Source organism: Vollenhovia emeryi, unplaced genomic scaffold (assembly GCF_000949405.1).
Source record: "Vollenhovia emeryi isolate VEMERY1.0 unplaced genomic scaffold, V.emery_V1.0 DF939147.1, whole genome shotgun sequence".
NCBI lineage: Eukaryota > Metazoa > Arthropoda > Insecta > Hymenoptera > Formicidae > Vollenhovia > Vollenhovia emeryi.
In genome coordinates, this window is record NW_011967219.1 from 2,198,547 (window position 1) to 2,219,294 (window position 20,748).

Sequence of the window (20,748 nt, forward strand, 5' to 3'; positions counted from 1 at the left end):
TATTTTGTGTCGGCAAATAAGGTCGTCTAAAGTTCGCGCGCTCAGGCGTCGTATGTACAACGCACAGTGCTTATAAGGGCGAAAATTTACCCTCGCCCTTCTTGTCAACGTCGAAATTTGTTTTTACTAATATTTACTTTAACTATTGTCTATGCAGATAAAATTTTAATAACAATATTACGAAATAAACAAGCACGATAATAGGACAAACTATCGAATGACATCTGTTTGCACGAAGTCTGCCTTAAATGTATGATACTATTAGTTTCATATCTTACACTCTAAAATGTTTAGAGTGAAATTTTCACTCGAATCATGGTGTCACTGACCACTTCACTCTATTCGAGTGAATATTTACTTCAATGGAGTGAATTAATTCATTCCGAGACAACGAGTGAAGAATTTCACTCTTAGCTTTAAAGTGAAGTCGCTAGCACTCCAAAATTCATTCTAAAGTGCGGTTTTAACTAAATTCCGCCACTAGATGGCCGCCAAACTCGTAAGTAAAATTACGATAGTCCGGCATATACCACGTCAAGGACTGAGACGGTTCATTTCTGCAACAGTCGGCAGAATAAACGAAACTGTCATATACATTATAGATTTTCAGTACGGGCTGTGAATATTAGAATACGGACTCTATATGCGATTATCATAGTGAACAAACAATAGCGAAGCTCTCGTCCGTGAATTTTTATACTGCCAACAATAATTGATTGAAGAAAAACATAGCACTCTTTTCAGAGTTGGAGAATCGATCCAGGTAAAAAGTGAGTAACAGCACTCTTTCAAAAAGTGAAATTTTACTCCATTCGCACTGCCAGTATTTTCATTATTTCCTCGAGTAAATTCTCACTCCAAAAGAATGAGATTCCACTCGAAAAATTTAGAAACTAGCATATCTTATGTACACTTATTGTTAGTACCACACCTGAGAGCGCGCGAACTTTAGGCCACCTCATTCATCAACTATAAATGCTACTATATGTATATTGTATACCGGGTGCACTAAAACCACCGGATCATAGATTCTTTAGAAAATTTCAAGACGACAATTCTAATACAAAAATGTCGAGGCTATAATAGATTTTTAATTATAAGCGATTGTATTACACAAATGACAGGCCTGAGATTTCGCGCGCTCTGGTACGGCGACATGACAAATGATAAAAGTGTTTCCACGAATGTCGTCCTTTTTATGAATTTTGCTTACCGCATAAATTTTAATAACATCGTCGCTATACGTTTCCCCGCTTCTATTACGTAGTTAGATTTCAATAACTGATATTAGAGTTAGTCTTACATTCTTTAGCATAGGATATATTCTACATCCCTTTAATCAAGCTCTCTTTATCACCGGATATACATGCCATAATATTACGGTACTTACATCGGAAGTACATACCACAATATTATAGTACCTACTACAGTATTCAGCTAGATAGTTGAAATCGATAATAATCGAACTGCGTAGCGACTCTGAGTTGTCGTAGTTAGAAAATATTCTACGTTCCTCAAACGGTCGGCTCTCATCTAAACGTAAAAGCCAACAAAGTTAAGCGTCTCCGACTGGACCTGCAGCGGGCAAGATTCGGAAAAACAAAAGAAGAAACGAAATTGCCGAACTGCGATTGGGGCTGTCGACGAAATTGTGCGAGCGCTCTGCTTTCCCTTCTTTTCTTTTTGCGAGCGTCTGAAATCTCTCATAGGCCACATATAGAACTATAGGAGAAGGTATCGGCGGCGAATCGGTTTACTCGGAATTCAGGCCTATTATTACAAGAACGTAATCGTCTGATTATACGTCTGACACATACACGCGCCTCTCTCGCCGTATATATCGGATTCCACCCCTGCAGCGGCCAGTGTAGGAACCGTCGGCTCCGGAATTTTGCGGCGACTCGAGGAATCGGCGGCTCCTTCCTCAGCCATCCCACCCGCCCTACCCGGTTACCGGAACCTTCCTTTTACCAAAATATACACGACGGTAGTTTCCGGTTTCGTTTCTCTTATTGCGCGACGCAGCGGCGAAGAAACTCACCGCGGGTTACAGTGATTCTCAAAGTTTCTGCCGACGAAACCGCCAAATTGAGAAAAAATTTAAAAAAACGGACAATTCTTCATTGAAAAAGAGAAGTAAATAACGTAAAATAAACAATTTTATTCCGCACTCCACAATTTCTTTGATCGTACTATCGATTCCTTTTATGTGTTTTTTCTTTATACGCATCTGGTTCCGACGTTTGATCACAATTGTTATTTATTATAGATTTGAGCGACTTACGAACGTATCACGCGCCGCGATAGAAAGCTTCGTTCACTTTCGCATTCCGACACCGAAAACTTTTTATCACGACGATTGACTAAGATTTACTTATTGTTATTTCTATTACGATATTTAAATCATTTACATATTCTCTAGTAATCAAATGTATTCACTCCTCCTCTGTTCTCCAATATTTATACACATTCGGTTAATTCTCTTTCTTACTCTAAACGTAATACACATGTCGCACACGAAGTACACTGAAAAAAAATTCTAGGTAAACTTGTAAGATGCACCTAGTAATATCTTACATTTTTTGAAAAAGTTGGTTATTAATCCTGAATTTGATAATAACAGCAAAACGTTCGGTAATAATTATTAACATTTTGAAAGAGTAAATTTTGCATTTAGTTGAGCCAACTAAATTCTGCAATGTTTTAACTCTAACCAATTTATATCGTCATAATAATTAGTGCGTTTAGTTGACACTATTTCACCATAGATCTAGGTAACATTAACCTTCGATTATTATAACCAAACCGTATACGGACGAAGTCCGCACGTGTTGAAGCTCGCGCGGAGAATTCTACCGATGCGATGTAAAATTAAATACAAACAATAGCGCGAAATGCGTAGAAAAAGAAGAGCCAGCAAGAAATTCCCAATCGAAATCGATTGCTTCGATTATCGTGGAAGAATAATATGGCTTTTTCGACGCGATAGCGAAGGAAATCGATTGCCAGGATATGGCCGGCGATTCATAGCCGAGCGATGAATTGATGCGGCGGCTGCGTAAGGACCCGTTATCCGGGCGAGCAGCCGGTTATTGCGCGTACGCGGGGGGCGGGGAGGGGAATGTAATATACCGCGGCACGAGCGGGGCGGTAAATAACGCCGCGAAGGTTAATTATGTAAAAACGCGAGCGCGAACGCGCGCGCAATTATTTTGTTCCAAACTTACTGCGCTAATCCGCGAGTTTATAAATAGCACGTGCGACACGTAACGAACATTACACGCGCGAGCGTGCGATTACGCCAGGCGGTAAAAATGCACCTGTCTCGCGCGCTGAACGACGTCGAGCCGATTAACAAAGAACGGTATTTAAACGTTACGTCATAAACGTTATGCACAAAGAATTAATAAACGCCACACGGAAAGACACGCTCGCGCAATCCGTTATTACGATAGAGATTTATCCCGCGTTTCAAGTCCGGCCAAATTTAATTATTATACAATTTAACTGCGCATGGAAAAATATAATTTTTATAAAACAAATATTTTTGTTGAAAAATACCGGTACTGTTTTATAAAAATTATTTTCTACGTGCATACCGTGTAGAAGCATTTTTATACACTTTTTTAAACGTCACTCTACTCCTCTTTTTCGCGGTAGATACGTTCTGTGTAAGAAATCGCGTTATTTAGAAATACTGTGTAAAAAAAACCGGACGCACGCTGATTTGCATGGAAAGTTGTTTACATGACCGAGTTTGAAAAGCATAAATGTGAATTAACAATGTATGAATGATAATCGAATCCTGATTGATAACCAAGCTGAAATGTAATTGAAACTGAAATATAATTGAAGTTGTACGAGGATTGAAAAACAGTGTCTGTCTAGAGTATTAGCGCCACCCAATCAAGAATTATAGAATTTAATTATTTGGGTATATTTTGTTAGAGAAAAAATACATTTTTATTGTCTCTACAAAAGTAATGATATATCATCAAATTGCGCCAACTAAAATAGATATTTATACAAACTAGATACTTTATTATTTTTCATATTAAAATGTTATGTCCAAACAATCGAGCATAAGATTTTACTGAAAGGAATGAAGGAGGCAATAATATTAATGAGACAAACTTTTAATACTTATTTAATAAAAATATAATGCAAACAACTTTAATACAAATAAATATTTTATTAAAAGATGGCCTTTTCTAATTTACTTGTTGGATACATCGCGGATACATCCTGATTCACGACATTATTGTTTATTGAAAAAACTTGGCGCTGCTAAACCAAATATTAATTGCGCTTTTCCTCCTTACTTACAAGTATTAAAGTCTCTCTTTCTTTTGTGCCTGCGTGTGCGTGTGTGCGTTACTCTATAGTAATAAACAGAAATGTATCTTCGGGGAGGTAGGCACTAACAAAAGACGCGCCATTTATTAATTTTTCGACGAGAAAAATAACGGGCTAGGATCAGACCAGGATTCGAACCTGGGATTTTGGGCTTGGAAGGTGAATGCTCTTCGAACTGACAATGAGTTATCCACTATGAGGCCTACTCTTTTAACATGATAGTATAGGAGATATGTTTTCGATTGAAAATTTTCATTGATTCATTATTAGGAATTAAATTAAAAAAGGAATGACGTGCTCGTTATGTGTAAATACAAAAAAACAGAACAAAGGCCAAACGCAATAATGAGTCGTTAAGGATGCCAGTGCGAAAAAATATATATTTATGAGACCTATGAAGCGAATATGCGAATGTTTCAACAATACTATGCCATCGTCAGTGCAAATAATTACAAACGCATCATTAATAGAAAAAGGATAGAAATTAAGGATATAAAATAAATAATCTCGCACACCGATAGTGGTGTAAATTACGCACCGCAAGCAGCCAAATAAATGTCAATGTCGGAGAATAAAAAGTCAGAGAAATCGAGTAAGAGATTAATTGAGGTGTCATCCGTCATCCTCGATGGACTTATGCCCGTTAAAAAGCCCGTTAAGAATTAAATTTAAAGTCTGTGAGTACACACAAAAAATTACAAAACTTTTTCGAAAAATTACATTGCTCAGAAAAGCCGCGTAAAAGAATCGTGTAAAAAGAAAATGCGAAAAGGAGAAACCGCGTAAAAAAAGAAAGTTGAATGTATATTATTTTCACAGAAATTGTATCTCGCTTTTCCTAGGCCGTGTCTGAAAACCGTGGATGCGACACTTTCGTCCCGCCTCAACAATCACAATAAATTCATACATTATTAAGTTCTTCTTTTATTATAAAGAATTTAAATGATAGAAATACTTCAATGAATGATAGAACACGCGGTATTGTAAATACGTTTAAACATAAATGCAGATCTATTCATGTAACTCGTGTTCTCGCGCTGAAAAAGATTAAATCTTTTAAAGATTTAAGCGGCGCTTAAAAGCACCGCCAGAGAATTAAACGTGTTCGCGTTTCAAGAAAGAAAAGATGGAAATTCCACGGACGAGGGCTTCGTTACCAAAATACACACGCGGAGGTTGCAATCTCTCGTTTCCCCCTTTTTTCGGCTTTATTCGTCGGCAGTTTCGCGACGGAATTAAATTATTTTTAACTAACACCGCCGCGCGTTACAGCCGCTTGTTTATTTATACACACCAAAAAACACGCGATTCCTTCTGATGACTTTATTTCGTTAATTCGCCAACAAATGTACAAATCTTTGCAAAAGCATAGGACGGAAGGCCGAAGTGAAAAACTTCCTTTTGAAAAACATCGTTAGAAAATTAAAAAGCCTTTACCTTTTTAAAATATATACAGGGTGGCCCATTTTAAGTGACGCATTGATTTTTCTCGAAAGCCAAGGCTTGTATAAAAAATCGGTGGTTGATCCAACCAATGAATCGGTGGTAGGATCAAAATCACGATGCTTACAGTTTCTCAATTTTTTTCTAAATCAGAAATATTATTATTGAAATATGTTCAAGTAACGTTTGACATATGTTCAAGATGTCAAATGGCTTACCCTATTTGCCGCGCGTTGCGCCCTTGAAACATCGCCAATACGAGAACGGTCGTTCGCTCACTAACTCACTTTTACGCGACGGAAAACGCTGTTACTTTCAGCCGAATCGATAGAAGTCGGCCACGATTCTTCGTGATCGCGTTGCGGGAACGGAGATCGAAATCTATCTACCACGTGATTTCAATCTTCAATCATTGACAACGGAAAGCAAAATCGGGCAGTTCTAATTCCTCAAACGGAAAGTCATTTGATATAAAAAAAGCATATTCGTAAATGCGTATGAACTCGAATTAAGTCTCGATTTTCCTATACGCGTTGAGACGAATTTTGACACGTGATAACACGAATATCTCCGAACGTTTCTACCAATAAAATGTCAACTTTTTTCGCGTTTGCGATTTGTAGTACTGAATGCATTAGTACTCAGCATCACTACATGAACAGTAAAGATAAATGTGTATGGGAAACGAATGAAATAGCGGATTTATAAAAAAAAAACACAGTGGCTTGAGGCGCAAGCCACTGCGCTTATCGTAGTAGTGCGTGAGCCACTGCGCTTATCGAGAACGCTTGACCTTAGATAAGAATGTATATAGTGATATTTAAAATTTATTCTTAGCAACGAGTAAAACTTATGCACAATGCAGCTGGGCTTGATATTTCAAGCGTAATTGTGTTGCCTTCTTTCAGATTTCAAGATATAAGTAGTTAACAAACGGATTCGCAAATTTTTCTTTCGAATCTTCAAAATTACGGGCAAGTTGTATACGTAAACGTATAAAAAGCTCCTCCTACAATTACTCCTACACCTTGCATAAAATCGTATAATTTAACACTTCTTCGTACTTGGCGCGAAAGAGATCAAAGGTGGAGCGTCTGTGAATTCGCCTTTGAGAGCAAGCGCGATTACGGGAGTTGGTCTCGATAACCTAAAAAGAGAGTGCTGAGCAAACTTGGCCTAGGAGGTGAGTTTCCGTTGACCTTATCAGATGCCAAAGCCACGTGGTCGGCGGCGGAGGCAGCACGCACCTCGCTCTGCAAGGTGCACCTTACCTCGCGCGACTCGCGCCAACAGCATGCTTTCACGTCATCCGTTAGAAACGATCGCGTATAAATCGCGCAGCGGGGGCTTCGGCCAGATGCACTCGCGCGCAAAACATTATGATGTTTGTAATAAATGATTGTTGCGACGACAGGTTTGTAAAGCATTATTAGTTAAATGTCTTTTCCACATCACTTGCGATCTTTAAATTATCAATATCGCGACACGCTATTCTTGGAACAAAAGCTTGGGACGTCCACGAGACATTTTCTTCATGAAATTTAAGCCAAGGAATATCTCCTTATATCTTTTATACTAACTTAGGATAGTTATCCCATAGGTATATATATATATATATATAAAACATACATACACAGGATATAAAGTTGTTTGCATTATATTTGTATTGAATAAGTATTAAAAATTTGTCTCATTAATATTATTGCCCCCTTTATTTCTTTCGGTAAAATCTTATGCTCGATTGTTTGGATATAACATTTTAATATCAAAAAATAATCAAGTGCCTAGTTTGTATAAATATCCATTTTAGTTGGCGCAATTTGATAATATCATTACTTTTGTAGGGACAATACAAATGTATTCTTTTCTAACAAAATATATCCAAAAAATTCAATTCTATACTTCTTGACTGGATGGCGCTTATACTTGGCGTCCTTTTTATCTGTTTTTTTTTTCTAAAAAAAGGTTGTTTTTTAAGGTATGTACATACATACACAGGATATAATATGTATAATATAATAGCTTGTACTATTTTTAATCTCGTCTCTCTCTTATGCGACATAAATTTTTCATTGTGCGTAAAATGATCTTAAAATCTTTCTTATCTAACAATAAAATCTGTAACTTTCAAAAGAAGCATCAAAATCAGTGACTGCTTAATTAATTCTTTTATAATTAATTAACAGATTAATTGTTCGCGGTACGTCATATTCCGCACTGTCCGTGTTGCAGCGCGAAAGGAATTTTTTTTACCCCAACCGAAGAAAGCTCGGTTCATCGCTGGAAGTCACTGACTTCCACATGTAATGCTGCGTCGCGTCGACTAATTTTAACTTCCTCGGCTAAATGCAGAAAAACAGACCAATTGAAACGAGGTACACCGAAATAAAAGCAGATCGATTAAACGCCGTAGGAACAGCGAACTGAATTTACGATCCCGAATATCCCGCGAGAGAAATCCGCGCTCGCGTGAGGTCGCGTGTAATGAAATTTTAGACACTTTAAACGAGCACAATCACACGTCACTGTGCGTAATAAAACAGATTATCGAATTGCTAGTCCGCGTATTAATTTGACATCAAACAATTTGATAACGTTATCAAATTACTTACAATTAGCGATGTTTCCGAAATGTTTGTGGCACGTCATTTTATAGTAAAACGTACATTAAATTTTACCAATATACACATATATGTATGTACATATTGTGAAATTAATAAACAAAATTCTGTAAAAAGATGATAGAAAATCTCGTTAGTATCACAATATGGACAAGAACTGTTTCTTAGCAGCCAATCTTTCCAAAAATATGTTGAAAGAAAATCTATTAATTGTCACAAGTAGTAGGTACGCAATTTCTTTTTCAGAATAATAACCGTGATAAATGCTCTCGCGTATCTCTATCAATGTGAATTTTCTATTGTAATTCGCGTAAACCTTCAATAACCTTTGCGAGGAAATCTGTTTAAAGTGATCTCACCTCGATCGCTACCGCGCGCCGCCGCGCTTCGCGTGCGTAACGTGAAGAGGAGGAAGAGGAGGTGAAGGAAAATGGAGGGAAGACGCGGTGGAGGAGGGCTCCTTCCTTCCACGGGAAGGAAGGCAGAAGCGAAACACTGCGAACGACGACGCAGGAACTCGTCGTGGACTCTAGCGGCCCATATATACATCTCTCTCTTTCTCACGCTCTCCCCCACTCTCTTTCTCTCTCTCTCTCGCTCTCTCTCTTTCTCTCTCTCTCTCTCTCTCTTTCTCTCTCTTCCTCTCTGTATGGTCGTCGTGGTGTATTGAACTCAGTTCGCGAGGTCGTTCACCTCCGCGCGCGCGGCACCGTCCCCAGACTTCGTGCCGTGACGTCACGTGACTCGCCGCTGTCTCCGCCGCGCGCGAGATACAAAGCCGAGGAAGCGAGCGGGCGAACGCGCGCCGCGGAGGCGCGCGATGACGTGGAGCGCTGCGATTCGCTGTCCAGCTCGCGGCTACGTTGACGTCACGAGCCGCGGACGCGAACGAGAGTCCCAAGCGGTGCCGCCGTCGCCGCCGTCGGCGACGACGACGACGACGACGACAACGACGTCACGGGTTGTAATGTCGATAAACCCCTCATTCGTCCAGCTTCGACTTAGTTACGCGTGAACACTCCGCGTAGTTTATGCCCTCGCATCTGAAGTTAGGCGTTTTCCGAGCAAACGCGTCATACTCCGATACGCCCGTGCATCGTGTTCTGCCGTTTAAAAAGTTTCACGTTTCGTTTTTTTCCCCCTCCTCGAGTAGCATTTAATGCCGCACAATCTGTCGTTTACCCGACACTTATCTTTTTAACCATATGTTTAATTTTCCCCAACATGTTGCATGGACGTTTACAGTTGTCAAGCTGTCAGGCGCAATTGTGAATCACGATGCACGAATGTCTAGATACGGCACATCCTGTTCGATCTGGAAGTGGCTAACTTCAAATATGAAATGCAATAATACAAATGATGTCAAATACACGGTGAGAATCGACGAGACAACGTGAGGTATTTCTAATTCGTTTACGTTTAATATTGGTTATCGATGCCGGGGATGAGAAGCCTGGCCTTAAGATGATAAGCGAACGTCACCGATTTCACCCTTAACCTCGTTCAACTTTGAGCTGCCGGCTATTAAAAGGTGCTTTTAAATAAAAAAAAAAAAGATAATTCGATTATAAGATTTGAGAAAATAAATGGAAAATTTCTATACGCACCCAATAGACCTTTGAAATTATTTCCGTCGAAATAATTTTATTCCCGACCCAAGAAGTTGCAACATAACAGAATCGTGTTTATACAATCATCATGCATGTGTATGTAAAATACATCATTATTATGTTGTACTTTTCATATTTTACAATTAGATTGATGACAAATCAATCTACCTTGTCCTTGTCTTCCGTGATTTCAAAGTCATATGCGGGTTGTGTAAAAATCACAAACCTCGTAACAAAGCGACAAACATTACCGCACGCCTCAGTGGTCGAATTGGTGAGACGCCCGCCTAGAGTGTAGGGAGGTCCAGGTTCAAACCCTGGCCAAGGTAATAGTTTTCGCAATAAATTTTCTGTGTTACTAAAAATGCCAGGTATGGTCAAGAAAACACTTGTTAATTACCGCTGGCGACATTGCAGAATATTCCGATACGTAACAAAACTCTCATAAGACAAAAAAAAGAGTCGTATCGCGACCGCTTAAGCTAAAATTATCAAAGAAAACAATGGTTTATTGCGTATGAAAATAATATTTCGCGCAGCTGTGCGTAAAAATTAAGCGCAACAATTTTTAAGTGCCCCATCGATCACTAAAGGTTCGACGGCAAGGGTCAGGTGTCAGAAAGAGATCCTGGGCTTTCGGAAATCGTCGCGGTTCGTTGACGTCGATCGTGAACCTGTCGCGAGGAAGCGTCACGCAAGAGAGGCGAGCTATAAATAATGATCGCGAATTATTTTTAGGTGGACGTGTCGGGCGACGTGGACGGGGAGGGGAGGGACGGGCAAAGGGGAGGGAGAGAAAGAGAGGCAGAAGCAAAATCCGCTACCGACTCGGCCGAAGAATCAGCCACTGTGGTCGGGGTTACGTTTGGTGGGTTGGTTAACTGTCCGGTCGGATAGCTGGCTGACTGGCCGGTCGCTCGTTCGCTCGTTCGCCAGCGAGCCGCCACCAGAGTTTGTTGACTCTCGGTTTCAGCACGCTGCCTGACCATGACCTCGCCGAACGACGCGCGAAGTGACGAACGCCGAGGCGAGGCAACTCGCCGCCGCCGCCACCGCCGCCGTCGCTGTCGCCATCGTCATCGTCGTCGTCGTCGTCGTCGACGTCGACGTCGGCGTCGTCGGCCTTATCGTCATCTATCGGTCACGGAGCATCGTGTGTTTAACTCATCCGCAATAATGATGTCCGACAAGAAGTGCAACGACATTTGTATGGAGTACCATTTTGCATCGCCATGTATTACTTGGATAATATCGCTGCGCCTTAAATGACAAAAAGATACCGCTCGATTGCAATTATCACAATTGAAAGGTTAACGTGTGATTCGTTTGAATTCTCACGAACGGACGACGGCGTCCTCGTTTCGATCTTGTCGAGGTGGTCTAAAATAACGATCGATTTATAGCACTTGAAGAATTAAACAGAAACTTAAAAGCTGCGGGAAACCAAGTACATTTACGAAATCCTATGTCGAGCCACTAAGCGGAAAGTTAACGAATAAAAAAATCTTGACGATTAATCGTCGTCGTCATCGTCCTCGTCGAGCTTGCGTGGAAAAAATATTCAATCTCAAGAAGCGGATCTGGGCCAGGGAATATCGACCGCGCGATCTGGGTCAGAGCTCGCATGCACCTTGCACCTCGCCCTGCACTCTCGCTACAGGGCGCACAACCCGTTCCCCGGTGGTGGTTGCACCCGTTGCAACGGAGTTCACAAACACGTGCGAGAACTCGTAGAAAATCGCGAAACCAGATATCCGTAAGAAATGCTTGCGCTACGAGCTTGTCCCTTCAAAGTAGGTCACCGTACCTTACAAAAGTACTCGACGTATTTTGATGACGGAAGGAGATCGTGGGTTCAAAAACTTTGATTTCAAATTTATAGGCCGGTATTCACATAGTCGGGTTTTTAAATCATCTCAAGTCTTAATGTTTCAAACCAATCACAAAACCCCCGTCCCTGTAGCATTTTAAGACATCACTTAACGTGATCTTAAGATAAAAACGGACTATGAATACTGGCCTTAGTCGCTTTTTGCTCGTGATGCAAGTCCGCAGGAATTTCTAATAATTTCACAAAGGTTTGATCCTAAGGTGAATTTTTATTCCATCTCGAGTGACCTAAGCTTCTTCTTTCCAACAGAAAAGAGACACGTCTTCCTATTTAGGAGGTGAATGTTACACAAAATATTTGTGTCTCAACCGGACAATGTTAGAATACAAAGGAATATTTCCTTAGAATAATACAACATTCAAATAGCATTCGCACCGTGTGAGGACGGAAGGTTCTATTGTATCAACTTAACACACAATGAATTTCAGAGAACACCGTGAACCTTGTGAGGTTGAAACCTCATAGGGCTTTCATTCTCAGAGCTCAAAAATTTTGTTTGCCGTGTTAGTCCTAATTTTACGTCACGGCGAATAAAAACGACACAGAATTACTTGAATTTCGACAGCCAACATAAATTTTGTTTTGTTTTTACGTCGTAACATGTGTTTCATGTCACTATGAATAAAAAGCGCAGTCATAAGGGAAGGAAGGGAGAAAAGAGAAAAAGAGGAGAGAGAGAGCTTGGCCGTTGCGGCGCAAAATTGTTAACACAGTAAAATAAATTATCTCTATAATATCGGAAAAAAACCCACGTGGTATCATGGAGGTAAAATAATATTACGACTTACACACTACGGCGTGAAGTTAAGTGCAAACACGCGTGAGATCATTTTCAAACAACTACCACAAGTATTAAAACTTACGTCGTCTACTGTGAGATTAAATTTTATCACTTACTTCTTGTACAGTTACGCTGCTAACGTAGCAACAACAGGATTTCGAGCAGAAAAATCCGGCGGTAAGAATGTAGCGAAAAAAATATTTCTGGTACCTGCTGAGCGAGACAATACTGCGATTTCTACGCGACGTGGCGTGCGCGGTTCAGAGCTAACGCGTGAAAATAAAGTTTTGAGGCGGCACGAACGCAGCATCCCGTTTAACGAGAAGCTACGGTGAGAGGGTTGGTCCCCCGGTAATGAATTTGCTATTGTGCGCCGCACTGGAGCACTTTTCTTCAGGTCTTTGTCCCCTCCATCCCAAAAGAGATGCGTGTACGCGCGCACGTATACGCGGGACGCGCGTAAATAAAATTGCGCATGTTGCGCTTTGTGCTCGCCCGCCCTCCATCAGCCGTACGGAAGGGTTGAGAGAGAATTGAATGCACGTTCGTAGGCGGCCGCTCGCCGATGGCCGGCCGGACCTCGTAACGGGATCGTTTGAATTGGTAATTAGTCGCTATCACCCCTCCCCCCCCCCCTCCCGTATCGATTATTCTCTCCCATTTTTAGCTTCATAGACGGGCGGGCGCAGAAAATAATGAACTATTTTCGGACAATTAAAATTTTCTGAAGAGTCACACGTAGAGAAAGGATTAGCCAGATGAGCTAAAGTGTAGCCGCGACAACTAAAATGTGTCTTTGAAACAGAAAGAGCTAATATTCTTGCTACCCAATCTCAGTCTGTTAACTCTTTGAACTTAGACGCAACAGTGAGAAGCATTAGCTATTTGAAAACAAATGGCATTACAAGTCACATTCTCGGGATCACGCGCGTGGTACGTATTTTGAAATAGCCGCCACTTTGTATCTCGCAATGGACTGCGTTCAGAAACACCACCCGAGTACCCCAGCGTATTATTCTATCCTTGTTGCTCACCGTATGTTAAACAAGGATAAAATGATACTCTGGGGTACTCGGGTGGTGTTTTTGAACGCAGCCATGGAAGTATTTTACGTCTAACCAACTTTTAGTGACAAAACGACTAGCCTTTACTCTAAATTCAAATTAGCTACTGCAAAGTAGCTGAAATTATCAAGTTTATTTTTTACGTGCAATGCGACACGTATGGGCCAAACACGGTAGCGTAAGTAGTGTACTTAAACTAATGGAATGGATGTTTAATGAAATCTTAGGAGCATTTTCACTGAAAGGGTTACGCAGAGTCTTTAATAAAAATTTTACGATTCTTTTTGGGTATTACACGATACTGCGTTGTGCGAGTCGCGTAGTGAGAATGAAACTGAAATTACTTGAGAATCACTTGAAAATTATTTAAAGAATGAACTTTCGTTATAAAATGCTCAAAATGTTTAGCTGCAATTAGTGCGCCCAGCTTAGAAGTTCTAATTAAATACAACGTGTGCGTAAATTGTAGAAAAGAACGTTTCTCACGTAACGCTGCACACGTGACGCAACCCTTCTATTCAGTGATTTCGTTCCCTCTTACCCTCGGGGCTCAAAACTGAGACGCAGCATCACCCTAAGGGTGATTCACACGCCGCCGCGCGTGTGTGCTACGTCGCGCGCGTTTTTAGCGTGTCCTATTTCGCTCACGGAAACGTAACGACGCGATAAAAGTGCAACAATAACTAGTGAAGATACAAGATTATCCGCGACATATTTCTATTTACTTCGAAAACATCGTGGTTCGTTTTTAATGGACGTACGTAAATAAACTCGATGCGCGTAAATAAATTCCCAAATAAACAACACAAGTTTAAAGAGCGGCTTCCACCGAGGCAAAATTCTGCGCTCTCGGATTTCGCGCGACAAATCCGGGCCAAGTTCGAGGGAGCGGAGCCCACGACTCCGGGGCGAATATTCACGCGGGGACGAGAGCGCGCGCGGGAAGGGAGAGGATCGCGTCGCGAAGGGGCGGAAGGCCGGCGGGAAGGTAAGAGGGGATTTTAGCCCGGGGCGTATCGTTCGGCTTTTCGGGCGCGGGACGGAAGAACCGCCACAGTGCGTCGTCCGCCATGGCGGAGCGCCGCTAGGTCACGCGCGACGCATAGAGATGCGTCGCGGTAGCGGCAGCGAACGAACGAACGAACGATCGATTTTATGGTGGCTTCCACGCTCTTCCCGGCGACGTGTGCACGTGTTCGGCGGCCCTGTGCACACCGGTCGCGACCGCAAATGCGATTCTTATCCCCGCAACGTGCCGGACCCGGGGCACCGCATCTCGCTTGAGACAGCGAGTGTCTCGAGAATCTTGAAATCACTGCCCGAATTTTGAAATCTTTCCGGAGATACAGTTTCACTAACTACCGCGTTGTACTTCTAGCAGGAAATTTCAAAATTACTTCTACGTGGATCGTTTACGTATTAGTTACAGTATGTTTAAATAAACTTGCATACGTACGTAAACAAAATAAATAATGGAAATTATAAATTGGACGTATGTACCTAACACAATACAGAAATAAAATAAACTTTCAGATTGTTAATATATTTGTGTGTCAATAATAAAAAATATTTTGGAAATAATTTTTGAAATAAATAAAAACATAAAATATTCGTTATATTACAGGTATAAAAGCAAGGTATTTAATTATTAATGTTTTGTGGAATTCTACACTGAGACCCATTTTGGTGAATAAAATAAAATTTGGTTGAATTAACTAAATCTCTTGTTTCTATATGGCCACACAAATCCCTCAATTAATGCAACAAAACTATTTACTTGAAATATTTAGTAACAGCAAGACACAAATTAGGTTCAATGAACAAAATTATTAATTGTATAAAATCAACTTTTTTGTTGGTCTTTATGTAAACTTTGTTCACTGAACTGCGTTTGTGTTACATACAGTGTTTTATTTTAATCGTCTTAGGCAAATATCTCAAAAAATATCGTTCGAGCAATAGTACAAAATAGTGTCGCTTTGCGAGCGTTACTTCAGTACGTGACAGCATTGTACTGAGTCAGTACAATAAAACACTCTATACAGTTTATACCAGTCAGTAGTATATAGTGTTTTACTTTAATTACCCCCAGGCAAATATCTCGAAAAATATAAAAGATACGGAAAAACGTTTCAGACAGAAGTGGTTTGGTTTGAAGGGAGACATAAGATGGTGTGATTCGTTTGACCTTGAGTGAACGTGCCATGGCCATATTAAATTCAACTTTGTTTTTTTAAATAGAATCCCCTATTTTTCATTGCATATTCTTGTAGCTTGCCTCGAGAGCTTTCCAAAATACTATAATAAAGTGCTTTTTCACTCAGTATTTGTTGAGTTGTGAGGCTTGAAAGTTACAGTACCGCCGGCATTAGCATTATCCAAGATCGATCCGGCTAGTGAAGGCAAGACCCAAGATCGATTCGACCAGTGAAGGCAAGACCCAAGATCGATCCGGCCAGTGAAGGCAAGATCCAAGGTTGCTCATCCGACTCACTAGCCGGATCAATCTTGACCAACTCAAATACCTAATTATATTTGTTGCTAAATCGTTCAGTATGTTGAATATCATAAGTTATTTTGCGTATGCGTTATATGAAGTCAGATGTTATGCAGTATAGTGTAGTGTGCACTGACAACTATTAAATTCCACGACAGATTCATCAACACAGACGATATTACTCGATCTCCAATGCGAAAATTTAATTGACATTTTTTAAAATAACTTCTTAGGAATCTATTCGAAGATTTACTCTGCAAGCTCTGTAGCTCTTTCATCTTTCAGCCCTTCGCGCTTTCTCTCTTGTTCTTCAATCCCACATAGCTTCTAAAAATATACGTTAGAGCATTCTTGCAAAATAGATCCTTTATAATTTACGCTACTATACTAAGTAGACAAATATTCTTATGCAGCGAGTCAGACTTTATAATGTAATAAATCACTTATGAACCTAAGAGAGCGCTTCTTTAACTGCGTAAGACACAAATGTAGTTCAATGAACAAGGTTTAAATAAAAAGACAATCAAAACATTGATTTCAATTAATAATTAATCATTTTGTTCACCGAACCTAATTTACGCGTTAGTATTACTAAATATTCCAACTATTTCGGTTACATTAACTAAAGGATTTATTTACTCATATCTCCGTACAAAAGATTTTACTCAGCCGAATTTTATTTTATTCAAAAAGTGGGTCTCTATTTAGTATGCAGTCTTTAGCTTTATACTCTCTTAGTATTCAGCTTTGCGATCGTGGAATTATAATATCGTATATGCGTATATATGTATATTTCTTGTTCACGTTCGAAAAGCGTCTTATCGAGAAAGATGCGCGGATTTAAATCCCTCCATAAATACCCGGACGCGATCGCGGAAAGGGCGACGAATGTGCGAATACACGCGGAACAATGTCCGATACATACCGCCCGCGCGATCTTCCGGGTAAATCGCGGGCTATTTTTGGCACGTTGGCAATTAGTGTAGTTAAGCGAAGCCGACCCAATTTACAAATTCGCGCGCGTTATTATTCGTGCAGAACGCGAGGAATGCGGCAAGCGAAAAAAGAAGAGAATGCAACACGTATCGTCCGACAGCACGTACATTATGTAGAAAAAAAAACAAGTTGTGCATCATATAATGTAAAGAATAACAAAAGTGTATTTAAAAAAATATTAAAAACTCCTAGTAACATTTCAGGATTTATCACGTTACAGCATCTCTAGCCCTTTTTATATTTTTTATATAAAATCATTTATATAATATTTACGTATTATATAACATTACGTATAATATTTGTATTTGTGTATACACATTATAAATTATTGCGACATAATCATATTATGTTACTTGTATCTTCTGGTCAGTACATTAAAACTAAATTCAATAAACTGCTGTATTATGCCGCATCGGACAATAAAGAATTAAATCGCAGAGTAAATTTTTGAAAAAAAAAGAGAGATGTTGCAAACAACAATTGCTGAAAAGTAAATCCAAAAATATAAATGAAAATAAGATAAAAATAAACAAATAGCGCGCGCGTAGCGCGTGCAAGTTGCTCTAGTATATTAAAAATTCGCTGATATTTTAATAAACGCCTAGCAGTTTGTAAGGATTTACGCTGTTTTCGTTTTCCAGTTGAGCGCCAGTCGAGTCACCCGATCTCAGTTACCTTCGGTCAAATCTGCTGCGTCGAGTCACCAAGGCGTCGATTATAAACAATCATGTAATATGCGTACACCGAACGAGGGGGAAGGGAGCGCCCCGTTTCGACGGTGTATTCTCTTGCGAATTCCGAATCGCGGATATCTCATGCGCGATAAGATCGCGCGGGTTCGGGCGGACAGGCGGAATTCGTAAGCGAATTTCACCGCCGGAGTTTGTTTACACGTAGCGCGGCCCCCGTCTGCCGCCGTCATGGCTGGAGTTACGTATATACGGCGCTCCTGAAATTCTATTTCGGTTCCACGAGAGACGTGCATATTTGGCCTATTATCGCCCTCCGCGACCCGCCCCCCCCCCCACCCTCCTAGCGCCAATCGGACGGCGGCGGCGGCGCCGCCATGATCGCGCTGCCGTTCGGCACGTAGGCACGCCGGCGACTCGTTCGCGCGGCACGAGAGACATCTACAGGTCGGCCGACAATCCACTCGTATTATCGTAGGAGTTTACCGAACATTCATAACGCGACACAATTGTTTTTGTACAAATTCGATTGTTCGACAAAGGTTAGCAGCCTACAAGGATAAAGTAAAACCAAATGCTCAAAGTAGCGTCTATGTGGATTATTCACAGTACGTTTGTACAAATCTTTTGTTTTTAAACAGCACACAAGAATCGGCCAATGCGAGTCTGAGGCGAGATGTAGATAGCCCCTGTACTTGTAATTTATTAAAATGCGAATTCATATACCCGCTTCTTTCCACATTTGTCCTACGCGCCGGTTTCTTTTCGACAGGGTTGGAAAAGTTACTTCGCGAAAGTATCTAGTTTTTTTCGTTAAAAATTTAACTAGTTGCAGTTACAAGTTACCAATTCTGAAAAGTAACGCGTTACAGTTACTCAAAAAGTAACGAATCGTTGCTTTGCAGTTACTTTCTTGCAATGAAAATAAAAATATCTAATTTGCGTTTGAATTATTAAGCGTCGATAAAAGCGTTTATGTGGAAATGCAAGACCTAACGCGGTCTGTGGAGGTTTAAAAAATACATAAAGTAACTATTAATGTAACTATTAAATTAGTTACTAGTTGTCGAAAAAATGTAACTGAGTTAAGTTACAGTTGCAGATGGAGAGAAAGTAACGAAGTTAAGTTAAAGTTACCAAAAAAAGTTACTGTAACTTCGTTACAAGTAACAAGTTACTTCCCAACCCTGCTTTTCGGACATAACGCACTTTTCTTACGGGAGTTATTTTCGTCGGTAAATTCACATATTCGAATCGATAAACGATTTGTAATTATATTTAAAATTACATTTAGCATTCAATCCCGCCCTTTTTCCCCGTAGTGCAAATTATTCTTATTGCGAGAAATGTTATCTCAGCCAGGCTTTTATTTTTAATGCGTTTAGACTCAGAGTTACGCTCCAAAATCTCCTACTCCGAGGAATTTATTGCGCACAGGCGTGGTATAAGCTGAGGGTGAGTTATTCTTTTAGAGGAATAATATCTAATTTTAACACAGGTAACTTAAAACAGATTAGCTTCAAAAATTGTAAAACCAACAGTCCGCTGAACGCGGCTAATGTAGTATACATATTATATTACTATGAAAACGTTATTTCTTTGGTATACACGTCCACCGTACTTGAGGTATACGCCCGACGTGTGCTTCCGGTGATGTCATTTTACGTCGTAAAACTAACCCAATGCATCTACTTGATTATCTGCGATATAACATGCTCCCTCCTAGTATTCTTTATTCAATGATTGGACGTTGCCCGATTACATCGTATTTATTAGATCGTTTTGACTTTAGCTGACTTGTGCAGAGCACATTAATCTCCCCCCCCCCCCCCTGCGGTTCAATTTCTTTGCAGGATTCCGTCTCGAAATGATTCAATTTTATTGCGTGGATAAGCTAATAGCTTCTACAATCATCTCACACGCTGAACATGAGTTTTCCGTAAGTTCCACACCGTCTTGGACTCGCCTGCAGTATGTATTTGTTTCTGACGCTTATTACTTTAATTACTTCATTTTCTTTTTTAATCCGTTAACAGATTAAAGGACCGATGTGCGATAGAGAGTGGACCTATCAGTTACACTGTGCTACAAGCATTCGATTTGACACCGACGTGTTCGTTTCAATTTTGAAACATTTGAAACATTTTGCAGTCACTCTTCATCACGCGGCAAATGTAATGGTATCCTTATTAACCGCCGATACGCATCATCGAGATTCACTCGCCGGAACTCGACGATGCGGAATGCTCGCGATTTACCGACCCTCCGACCTACGCGCTTTATCGACGCCCGAGAGGGCAGCTTACCTCTTATCGGCGAGCAGTGTCACGTGTGCAATACAAAATTAAAAAATAAATATAGAATGCACGGAGAGAGAGAGAGAGAGAAAGAGAGAAAGAGAGAGGATGCACGGGAACGATGAACCCTGCGTGTGTGTACGTCATGCAAGGGCCGACGCCCCCTTCTCAAGGCGAGCAACTCTTGCGAGAGAGATTGCGGAATTTTTTCTGTCGGCGCCATGTTTGCCGTTCGTCGGTCGGGTCCTTCGCCCTTACAGCTTTCCTAGGACCTGCCTTAAGTGACCACGGGACCTGCTCTACGTTTAGAATTACGCGCGAGAAGCAAAACCCAGCGTTTTTGCTCGCAGTTTGCATAGTCGTTTGTTCTAGCTACTGGTTTTCGTTTGCCGTTTCTTTTCCTTATGAAAACGATTGGACCCCAGCAATTTTAATTTTAATAAAAGGCAAAGATGATTATAAGCCTCTTTCGCTAGTACAAATATTTAAAAGACATCAATGAA

At 40.6% G+C, this 20,748-nt stretch overlaps 1 protein-coding gene across 4 annotated transcripts in view; it reads right to left on the reverse strand.

Moving 5' to 3' along the window:
• The window catches only part of LOC105566126 (histone demethylase UTY-like), an 80,666-nt gene that overhangs the window by 57,347 nt on the left and 2,571 nt on the right, over nucleotides 1-20,748 (reverse strand). The window lies entirely within an intron of this gene.